Source organism: Protopterus annectens, chromosome 9.part0 (assembly GCF_019279795.1).
Source record: "Protopterus annectens isolate FY-2018-M chromosome 9.part0, PAN1.0, whole genome shotgun sequence".
Classification (NCBI taxonomy): domain Eukaryota; kingdom Metazoa; phylum Chordata; order Ceratodontiformes; family Protopteridae; genus Protopterus; species Protopterus annectens.
The window spans coordinates 1,251,376,336-1,251,388,641 of record NC_056743.1 but is presented as its reverse complement, the minus strand read 5'-3'; positions in this window follow the sequence as shown (position 1 = coordinate 1,251,388,641).

Genomic DNA, 12,306 nt, shown 5'->3' with positions numbered 1-12,306 from the left:
TTATATGTTTCGGAAAGAGATGGCCTATATTCTCATCATCAATAATGAGGTACCAATATTTTCTTATCAGTTTTTCAACCTCACCTGATAGGGGAGAGAATTTAGTCACATAAAATAATTTTTCTTCTTCCTCCCACATCCCATTAGTGTTTTTCCTATAACTATCATAAACATAGTCAGTAGTAGCAGAGCTCTTATTAGTTAATCGGTGTTCAGTATCAGTGACCCCCAGAACTCTATTTTTCATCATCCTCAGATTCTCCTTATTGTAGCCTCTCTCAATCAGTCTTAATTCAACCTTGTTTAACTCTTTATTTCTTTCACTTGGATTACTCGTATGGTCAAAAATCCTTTTAAACTCCCCTGATGGTAATGAGCGTATAAGATGTCCAGGGTGCATACTGTCAGCATGAAGAAACATGTTAACAGAAGTATTTTTCCTAAATGGTCTATAACCAATATTTCCTTCATTCTGATATAACATTATATCCAGAAAGTTTATCTCTTCCCTACTAAATTCAAAGGAAAAAGTCAATCCATGGTTATTCCCATTTAGCATATCAAAAAATTCAAAAAATTCCACAATGTCACCCCTACAAATTAAAAATAAATCATCAATATAACGCTTATAAACAACAACATTATTTTTATAAAAGACACTAGGGTAGATAAATGACTTCTCAAAATAACCCATATAAATAATAGCATATGAGGGTGCAAAAGCAGCCCCCATAGCCGTTCCCTTTAGTTGCAAGAAGAATTCATTGTTAAAACAAAAATAGTTATGAGTAAGGCTAAATTCCAATAACTGAATCAAAAACATTGTCCTGGGTCCATCACCTAACATCTCAAAAACTGCATCCAATCCCCACTTTCTATTAATATTTGTATATAGTGATTTCACATCAATTGTTACCCAATAGTAATCACTACACCATTTAATATGAGAGAGTTCATTCAATAAATCTTGGGTATTAGAGATGTGTGCCATCACTTTACCTAAATGTTTCTTCAGATGAAAGTTAAGGAATAGATTAACATTACTTAAAAATGCACCAATACCAGACACTATTGGCCTACCAGGGGGTTTAGTTAAATTTTTATGTATTTTAGGTAGAACGTAAAACATAGGTGTTAAAGGGTTTTTAATGTATAACTTACAAACATCATTATTAGAGAAAAAACCTAAATGTTCCCCTCTTTCCAACAAGTTCAATAAATCAGCATTGAATTCAATTATAGGATTTTTAGCTAACTGTTTATAATCATCTTCATTATGTAATAAGTCATACACCATTTCACAATAAAAAGTTCTATTTGTGATAACCCAATTACCCCCATTGTCTGCACTTTTAAAGATAAATTCCTTTTTAACATGTATTAGGTTTTTTAAGGCATTCCATTCAGATTTCATTAGATTGTATTGTTTTTCACCGTCATTAAACTTTTTAATTAGTTGCGACAATTCCCTAAATACAATCTTAAAGAACATAGCAATCACTGGAACCTTAATGTTAGGCATAAATTTACTGCTAGATACTAGCTTCGGTAACATTAGTTTTCCATAACCTGTAAAGAAATTTTCCATACAGTCATCATTTTTGTTTAAACCTACTGCATCTTCATCTAACAGACAACAGTCCATATTTTCATAATCATATATGGACAAATTCAACAAATCAGTATCAGCATCAACTTCATCAATTTCATCAGTGCTACAGCTTCCCATATACACAGTGTCATTAATATTAGAAAAATAAACTTTTAAATACAGCTTCCTTAAAAAGCTTTTAAATTCCATATACAAATCACCAAGTGAGGGAAAAAAAGTTGGCACAAATTTACTGCCTTTTCGTAATACTAATTCCATATCCTCACTCAGTGATAAATCAGATAAATTAACCACACAAAGAGAGCGTTCATTAGACAAACTCACATCATTGTTCTTTAAAGCGGTTCCTTCCCTTACGGCCGTTTCTTCCACGGCCCGATCTACTACTCTGAAAGGAACTGTCATTTTTAGAGGTATTTGCTCCACCGTTAGTACACACAGTCTCAACATTCTCGTTGCCATTGAATTCTACAAAAGTAACATTTTTAGAACCCAAAGTACCTTTTTCACGTTCACCCGAAGAAGCCGACACACTCCTCTGCCTGGAAGAATTTCTTCTCACCTTTGACCTACTACGCGTTTTTTCACGCTGCCAGGAAAAAAGTACACCCGTTTCATAGTCTTTCAGGTCACGTAACAGCTTACTTCTTTTCCGCTGTAAGATGTCATTCTCCAATTTAGACACCTTTTCCTTAATTTTAGTAAATTGCACCTTAAAACAGGACTCCTCCACCACCTCGTCCTGTAGGTGCATAATATCATTTTTAAGCTTATCATGTAACCTTTGGTTCCGTTTTACCAAGATATGGAGCCATTTGGTAGTACACTCAAGCGCCGCTTGCTTCCACTCATCTAACAGGTCATGCTCCTCTTCGGAGAAAGCCGTGGCAGGCAGTTTGTCAATCCATAGTCCTCTGGGCGTCACATTCAGATTTAAATACTTCTCCAACAGACAAGTGTCGAGAAATAAGGCAATCTCTTTAGTCATGAGTTTGTCCAAGGTAAAAAAACGCTCATCCTTCTGACTATTTCCACCAATGTCCCATAAGTCCATATTTACAAATTTCTTTTCACGTTCGTTGACTATCTCAGCAAAATTAAAGGCTCCTGGCATATAGTTCTGCCCCGAAGCTCCACTTGCCTGTGTCATAGCGCTGGTAGTAGTCTTGGACCAACAGCAAATTCACATATATCAAACAGTTCAAGAAAAGTATATAGAACACAAACGTAGTCCGTAGTCCAAAAAACCAGCTCTTTATTTCGGATCTGGTACCTCGGCCTTTCGCCTTCAAAGGATCACAGAAACTCAACATTTTGTCATAGTATAAATATACATTTTCTTAATAATATAATTGCTTAATAGTATAATTACTTAATTAGCACAGCTTTCTGACATAATCAACTAGAATGAATTCATCCATTTTAAAGGAACATTCACAATTACATAAAAAGTAACAGTTTCAAGGATTTTCAAGTACAGGAAACATTTCAGTCCATTTAGAATATCCCTTTTAAAATATCTCACAATACTTAAATGTATCTTAAGGCGAAAGGCCGAGGTACCAGATCCGAAATAAAGAGCTGGTTTTTTGGACTACGGACTACGTTTGTGTTCTATCTGAAAGGTTTTGTTTAACATTAATTTTAAAGGAGGAGAAGCATTAAACATCTTGGAAAAAGCTGTGGTGACTGTAATACCCAAAACAGTAAGGACCCATCAGACACATCTTCATATTGTCCCATTACAATTTTAAACCATGATTATAAAGTGTTTATGTCTATAATAGCTAAAAGAATGTCAAAGATGTTAATCAATTTAACAGATATAGATCAATGTGGGTTTGTGGAGTGGTGACAAACATTTGACAATATTAATAGGACACTGATAATCAAGAAGGAAACAGAAATGCAATAGAGTAAGCTGGGAATTTTATGAGTAGGGCAATGCAAGCATTTGCATTCTCTGATGCAGTAATAAGGTTAATTAAGAAGATATATGAGGAATCAGAGACAAAATTTAAACTGAGAGGGTTCCTCTCTTATAAGTTGTGTCTGAACAGATGAAACAGAGCCATTGGTAAAGAAAAGAAGGGACTCAGTAATTCAAGTATATAATTGATGTAGTAATCATGAAGAGTTGGCTTTATTTGCAGATGCCATTATTTTGTACAGATAAAACCAGAAAAGGACATTTCAGTATTTTGGAACATTCTGAGATAGTTTCATTTTTTTTTCAGGATATAATTTTCTTTTATTTCTCCTTCCTCCTGACCTCACTAATACCTGCTTTCTTTTTCAACCTCTACTCTCTTCACATCCTAGATCCTTCATCCCTCAGCTCTTATCTCCTTTGATCTCTGAACTTCCTTACTCCTAACAGCACCTCTTATCTTGCCCTTACTCTTATTTAACCCATCCTGACCTTTACCCTCCTAATGTACCAAACTGTTCCTAAATAGTAAACAAAATAGTGCATAGAAGTAAAGGATAAACACCCTCTTTTTCTTTTGCTTCTCTATAGGCTGAACCACTAGAAATGTTAGTGTTCCTACTATCTGTTAATGTATTTATGGTTATTTTTCCTGACAAAATGTTTAAAACTTTTATTCTGCCCTGTGCTGCAAACACTGATAGACTGTATAACCTTGATATGTACTACTGTGGACACTCTCTCTCTAGTGCTCCTGATATTTGTTATATTTAGTTAATGAGTGATACTCTGTACATTATTATTATTTTCTTTTGTTATTGTTTTGTTTAATGTGTTTTGACAAATGTGCTTATTATAGCAATAACCCAAGCCTGGGTATGGGTAATGCTGGATTTACCCACGGTTGGTGTGGTTTGGTCCCGAGGGACCAAACAAAGCCAACCGTGGGTAAATCCAGCATTACCCACACCCAGAAGTGGGTTATTGCTATTATACAATGACATTATTTAAGAAAAAAAAGAATTACTTTTCTTAAATAATGGCATTGTATAATGCCTCCTTGCTGCCCTTCCGCAGCTGTCTGGTATTCTGCGGAAGTTCTGATGTAATGCGCATGCCTATGCAGTACATCAGGGCTGTGGGCAAAAGCAACAGAGAAAGCAAGATCTCCATGCGAGACAGGTTTAAAAAAAAAGGCAACGGAGAAAGCAAGATCTCCGTTGCTTTTTACACACTGTGTCTCTATTTTAAAGGAGTTTAACATAGCGAGACAGCTTTAAAAAAAGCAACGGAGATCTCTGTTGCTTTTTTTAAACCTGTGTCGCTATGTTAAACTCCTTTAACATAGCGAGACAGTGTTTTAAATAAGACTTATACTAATGGAAAAAGTCCGGGCGACCGGACCTTTTTCCGTTAGTATAAGTCGATTTACAATGTGCACGCTGACCAATCAGCTTGCACGTTTTGGAATATTAATGGGGGGTCATGGTATAATTGTGGATGTTTGTTATATTCAGTTAATGACTGATACTCTATATATTATTATATTTTTTATGTTTAAAGTTGTGGTGATTAATGTGCTTATTTGTGGAGCTTTTCTCCCCTGGCCTCCACTGAAAAAGGGCTTTAGCTCAGTTGGACTATCTCAGTCAACAAATGTCAAATAAATAAAATAAAACAATAAATAAAATGAATGAAGACAAAACAAAAACTTTAGAGTTTGTTGACTGAGAAAGGTTATCTGGGCAGAGTTCAATTTCATTGAAAACCTGAGTAGAAGAGCTCCACAATAAATGCTACATAGCAATATGTGACATATAAGATTTCCTATTACGAACATAATGTGTATAGATATATGGTGATGATATTAAAAGGAGGTTGCTATCAAAAATTAATTTAAAAATAAAAAAAATGTCTTAAATATAACTTTAATAACAGAATCAAGAAACAAGCATAATACATAATTTACAGGTAAACACACTTCAGAGAACAGTAGTATTGCATTAGAAATGTAAGAAAGGGCAATGAAGGCAGCAAAGCTAATACATGTTCCTTTTGTCTTAAGCAAGGGCACACATTCCCCTAAGTGTAAATCCCCAGAAGAAAGATGACATGCATGTGGTAAAATTGGGCACATCACAGTAGCTTATAGGCATAAACAAAATAAATATTTTAAGAAAACAATGTCTTAAAAAGCTGAATAAAAGTCTAGTACCAGTTGCATGGCCAGCATTCATTCTGAGGAACAGAGCACAGGGAACGCATAATACACATTTTCCATACACTTTGCAAAGTCTAAATATGAAAAATTAAAAACGTTCTTTGGAAAAATTAAAATAGAACGGAAAAGTATAAACTGTGAGATTAATATCAAGAGCATTGCCACTATAATGAGTGAAGTGAGATTTTAAGAATTAACCCAGTTTTGCAATCAGCTGATACAGCACTGAAAACTTATACAGAACAAAATTTCTAAAATTCTAGGAACTATTGATGTAAGAGTTAATTGCAACAAACAAGAGGAAATGTTTCTTTTGATACTAGTTGAAGAAAAAACAAACTTGCTAAAGCACATAATCTAAAACTTAAGTTTTTATCCTTATTAAATGTGCTTTTTTTTACATAAGAGCAGTACATGTTAAAGGGTACCACAGTTACTGTTCATGTTTTAGCAAATGCTAAGCCTATGTTCTTCAGAAACTGGTCAGTTCCTTATACAATGTATGCTAAGGTAGAAGAGGAAATAAACACAATTTTAAAATAACACAATGCTGAAAAAAATAAGCCACTGTTAATTAAGTAATTTAAGCAATTTCTGTGAAGGAATAGCCAATACCTTCAGTTGAAGAATTTTTCACACTTTCTGCAGTGGTCCTAAAGTTTTCAAAATTATATTATGAGTCATACATTTCAGCAAATGGTTTTAGAAGGCAGTAGATTCATAGATTGTTACTAGCTAATGACTTGGGAAGCTTTCTAAGCCTAGCCAAATTTTCCAGAAAGAATAATGATGGCCTGTATCCAAATAGGACATTAAGGGCCAGGCATTTATATGCTGCTTCTGTCTATAATGGACATGAGGACTAGGCCCAGTGTAAATTTGCTATTCTGCATCCACTGGTCTATGTTGTGCTTAAACTGGCTAATAGACAAACTCAGCTTCACATGGATGGGAAGCCTGTTTCATAGGAGGGACAGTCTCTGGGACACATATCTGTGTCTCCAGCATGTTCTGTTTAAGTCACAGTCAGTGTTTAAATACCTAGACCTTGTACTTCTGATACTGTTTGAATCTGCAGGAGATTCATAAGTTTAGGGTTTGCAGATGCCTTGTAAGCCAGGAATAGGTCATCCCTCATCAACCTATAGGAGACTGAGTAGAGGGAAAGGGCTTTAAGTCTGCATAAGCCAGGTTTGTTACACCTTGTATTCTTTTTGTAAGGAACCTCCGAGTTCTGTCTAGTAGCTGCATATGCCTAGTCAGGTACATACTGAAGGGAGCACTGTACTCTATGACTGGGATGAAAAGGACATAGTACAGTGGGATAATGACCTGTTTGGACCTAGATACCATGCCCTTACTTATAAGTTGCACAACATAAAAAGATTTCCTCACCACTGTGACCACATGGCAGTTGAAGGCAAGGCGACTGTTTACGTACGTACCCAGATTTTCAACTCTTAGAGGCATATTATCAACATGGGAATTAGCCAGGATGGTTGACTTCCCAGAAGGTACAATTATACATTTCTTAGCATTCAGTGTTTAAGAATAAACTGAGTATTGCCAGTTTAACTCATTCCTTGCAGTACAGCACTTTTCAGTGCATACTGTTAACTCCTAGTGGGGATGGCTTCGGCCTTTAAAAAATTAAGTTATCACCTTACAATTCAAACAAATATTCCTATCTCTGGAGCCATAAGCATTACTAGAAAACTGTAAATAGCAAACTATTCAAGATAAATTAATCTTTACACCAGTGCCATTCATTCAGTTTGATGCTTTAAACTGGATTTTATAAGCCAAAATAAAGGCAGTGAATATTAATTTTGTAATTTGGTATAAATGGCTTATGATATCTCAGTACCCATTCAAGCAAGACACATACTGCCTGCAGAATTTCTTTATACATCTGTAAGCTTTCATGAGGCTATGCAGTTCCATGTTACATAGATGTTGAGATATTTAGAGAAATAAGAAAATTATTGCAATGCAAATAAACAGTATACAAAATGATATTCAATATCTCTTTAGCCACATTAGACAGAGGTTAAATATCAATACAGTTGTGTTTACAATCATGTATGCTTTAAGATTAAATCTTTTGATACATTGTATGTAGCATGGTTTTGAAATTGTTAATGGAAATATGAACAAGCAATATATGATGCCTAGAGGCGTCATTAGGAGTTAACTGCAGAAATGCCTGGAGGTGCACTTGGCTGTAATGATGTAAGAATAATTGATCATAATTACACATAAAAGAATATTTATATGCTTACTTTTTTAAGTGTTGTTTATGCTTGCAATATTTCAGAGCACTATAAAAAGTTCATCTCAAGGAATGACACCAGTTGCAATTTATCTGGATGGCATTCTGGGTTCAAGCAAAAGGAACAGTTGAAGAACACACAAGTGCTAAGAAGACTGGAGGTTGCAAGTGTGCATCTTTTGCAAAACAAATGGAAATTTAAATGGATGTTCAATATTTGGGATATCTGATAAATTCATATTTTAGTAGAATATGGCTTGAATAATATTTCACTGTTATAAAAAAGAGTGCTCAGAGCCTAAGAGAATACTTACCTCTCCACTGTCCCTCTTCTGTTTCCACTCTTATGCCATCCAACCTTTGTCTGCCCCACAGCCATTACAACCTCATTTCCTCAGAGCTGCTTTTTGCCTGACAGTTACAGAGAATCTGCTGCATCTAAAGCCATCCACAGCTAAAAGAATGAAAATAAGTATTGATTTGCACTTCTGATGATTATTTTTACTGTATTTCATAAGAATCTTATGCATGTCTTGCACTTTAGTAGGGTTTCAAAGCTGAATTGTGTCCACTGCTGCTGTAGTACTTAATTACATTGTCTCTGCTAGTTTTACAGGACAGTAGTATCTAGACTGTGCGGTTTCCCTGCACTTGAGCTCTAAAACCAGCATTTTTACATTAAGAGGGTTTTCTAACTGCACTCTTGTGGCAGAAATGTGTCGTAGCAAACCTATCTGAGTTGGAGGATGCTGGCTGAAAGTTTATTGTGTGTTTTACTGATTGGTCTGTACAACTTGCTGTTGTAAAACTTGTTTTTTTCTGAATCTAGACCGTTCTCCACTCAATGGTAATTAGCTGACCAGTGCCCTGTATAGATGCAAATGCTATCAAATTAAAATTTCCCTTAGAATAACTATTTCTGCAACCTTCCTCAGTCTCCCTGCTGCTCTAGATGCATCAGAGTTGCGTGCAGATTAGCATCACCTTGTTGGATAGCTGCAGTTCACACTGAGTATAGCACCCATTTTTCATCTGTGTGCAGTTATCCCAGTCCAGTTAAACCTCCCCACTCTTCTACCTGGCTAAACCCATAGTAAAAAAAAAAAAAAAAAAAAAATGAAACAATGGATAGGTACTTTCCTGCTGTCTCTGTGGCCAGCCTGTTGGACATGGGCATCCTGAAGCAATGTAGCTATTATCTTCTGTATATTGACAGCCACTTATTCCTGAAACAAACAAAAATAGTATGTAAGAGATGTAGTTACACTATGAATATTGAGACATGACTCTGACATATTGAGAAATCCTATGACATATAGGTTGTCAACACACATACATCTTTTCCTTCACTAAATAAGGTCTTGACACATAAACTCACATATGCGGCGGTAGTCACAACTAACTTACCAAAACCTCAGATGTGTCCCATACTCTGCCCTCAGAAACCACATGCAAACCAAACCAAGTCATCACCAACCACTACACATAAAAATATATATCACAGTGTCTCCACAAGCAACCCCTAAGGTGAAACACCACACATTCAAACCTCTTGATCACAAGAGACTCCATCATGAGACACACAGATGCCCCCCTCATCAGGTTGGATAAAGAGAGGGTTACTGTCAGTTGCCTGTCAGGGGCCAGGATTCGCCAGATCATGCAGTCACTCAGGTAAGTCAACTGGAAGTACCAGTATGCCTCAGTTGTAGTCCATGTCAGTGTGAATGACCTGAGACATATGTCACTGGACTATATGAAGAAAAACATAATGGGCCTCTCTGAATGCATGTTGCAGGCTGGTATGAGCTTCACATTGAGCAACATTCTACCCTCACCAAGAATGATGCCACAATACAAACAGAAAATTATTGACTTCAATAACTGGCTTAGCTACTAGTGTCATCCCAAGGGGATCCAGTACTTGTCAGCCTGGGACGACATGATCGACAGGCCACTCTGCTTTGTCAGAGGTGGTCTGCACATGTTGTTGGCAGGCTTATGAATACTAAATCACAAAAACACCTTCAATGACTGAAGAAACGTCAAACTGGCACGAAGTAATAGTTCAAAAGCTTTAATTGCATAAAAATCACAGCAAAACTGAATCAAGCGCTTTCACCTGACTAATATCAGGCTTTATCAAGATACAAAAAAGCTAAAACCACCATTCTTATATATCATTAGATGCAGTCACATGATACTTAATTGTGAATAATTAATTAATAATTACTCTCATTAAAAACTTTTTTTAAAAAGACATTACATAGTAAATACATACCTTAGAAATGCCATTAATTAAATATACCATATAAAGTATTTGACTAAAAAATGAATGTAACCACAAATTAATTTAATTTAAAATGTATTGTCATAAAAAATATGCTGTAATAATAAATATGTTGTAATAAATATATACCAACATTATTATAATTTTGCTCTTCTCATCCTAAGAATACTTTTAATACTAATATTGTCATTAAGACCAGGGGATTTTGAAGCATCTAACCTTAATTGCCAAAATAGTTCTCTACATTCGAGAAATGTTTCCCAATCACCCCCTCTTTGGTCTTGCAAAACTTGCTCCAAGACCAAAAACTTTAACTGCATGTTAGGGCACCGGGTAAAATGCTTGTAAAAGGCATTAGTGTCTTTCTTTTTAGTTACCTCATATAGGTGTTCATAGATCCTACGTCTTAGGGGTCTTTCAGTCTTCCCTACATAAAAACTGTAGCATTGTGTACAGACCCCTAAATATACTACTCCTCTAGTTCCACAATTAAAATTACCCCTTGGATGATACCTAAAATTTCTTGAGTGAATATGCCAATTATTATCATTTAAAATAAAATGACACTGGCTGCAGGCTCCACATTTAAATGTACCCAACCTTGAAATAGAAGTCTGGTTCCTAACACGATTTTTACCTTCATATAAACCTTTTAAATTTGTGTCCCTTCTTTTCACAAAACTAGGCTCTGGAGGTATCACATTACGCATATCTTCCTCAAGTGTCAGTACTGGCCAATATTTTAACACAGTTGATTCTAAATATTCAGCATCCTTAGTAAATGTGTAAATAAATGTGCTATTTGACTCAAATTTGCCTTCCTGTACCGTTTTCTCTAATGTCTGCTGTCCAATGCCCAATAATGGGTAATATTTAAATTCCCTATTAGTAATTACCTCTGAAGCCAATTTGTTGATCAAACTTGTTGGATAACCTCTCTCTGCAAAAAACCTTTTTAGTGTATTAACCTCTCTAAGGAACAATTCATCTGTACTGGACATTCTAGATGCCCGAATGAATTGTCCTTTTATTATTAATTTTTTCTGATGGAAAGGATGGCCACTTTCAAAATGCAAGTAAGAATTTGAGAAAGTGGCTTTCCTATAAATCTCAGATTGAAAGAAGTTATTAGCATAGTCTTTATGGAGTGTAACATCCAGGTAATTAAGCTTATCGTTACTGACATTATGTGTAAAAGAAAGAAAATGTGTGGACATGTTAATATATGTCATAAATTTCTCAAATTTATTTAAACTACCATCCCACAAAATTGCAAATGTCGTTCAAAAAGCGTTTATAATGAATAATGTATTTAGCCCAATCAGTTGTGAAAATACATTTGTTCTCCCAGTAATGTAAAACAATGTTCGCATATGCTGAGGCGCAAGGTGTACCCATCGCCACCCATTTCTTTGTTTGAATATTTCTCCATTAAAGTAAATAAAGTTGTTCCGAAGAACGATTTCCATAAATTATCCAACAAAGTTATCCAACAAGTTTGATCAACAAATTGGCTTCAGAGGTAATTACTAATAGGGAATTTAAATATTACCCATTATTGGGCATTGGACAGCAGACAGTAGAGAAAACGGTACAGGAAGGCAAATTTGAGTCAAATAGCACATTTATTCACACATTTACTAAGGATGCTGAATATTTAGAATCAACTGTGTTAAAATATTGGCCAGTACTGACACTTGAGGAAGATATGTGTAATGTGATACCTCCAGAGCCTAGTTTTGTGAAAAGAAGGGACACAAATTTAAAAGGTTTATATGAAGGTAAAAATCGTGTTAGGAACCAGACATCTATTTCAAGGTTGGGTACATTTAAATGTGGAGCCTGCAGCCAGTGTCATTTTATTTTAAATGATAATAATTGGCATATTCACTCAAGAAATTTTAGGTATCATCCAAGGGTAATTTTAATTGTGGAACTAGAGGAGTAGTATATTTAGGGTCTGTACACAATGCTACAGTTT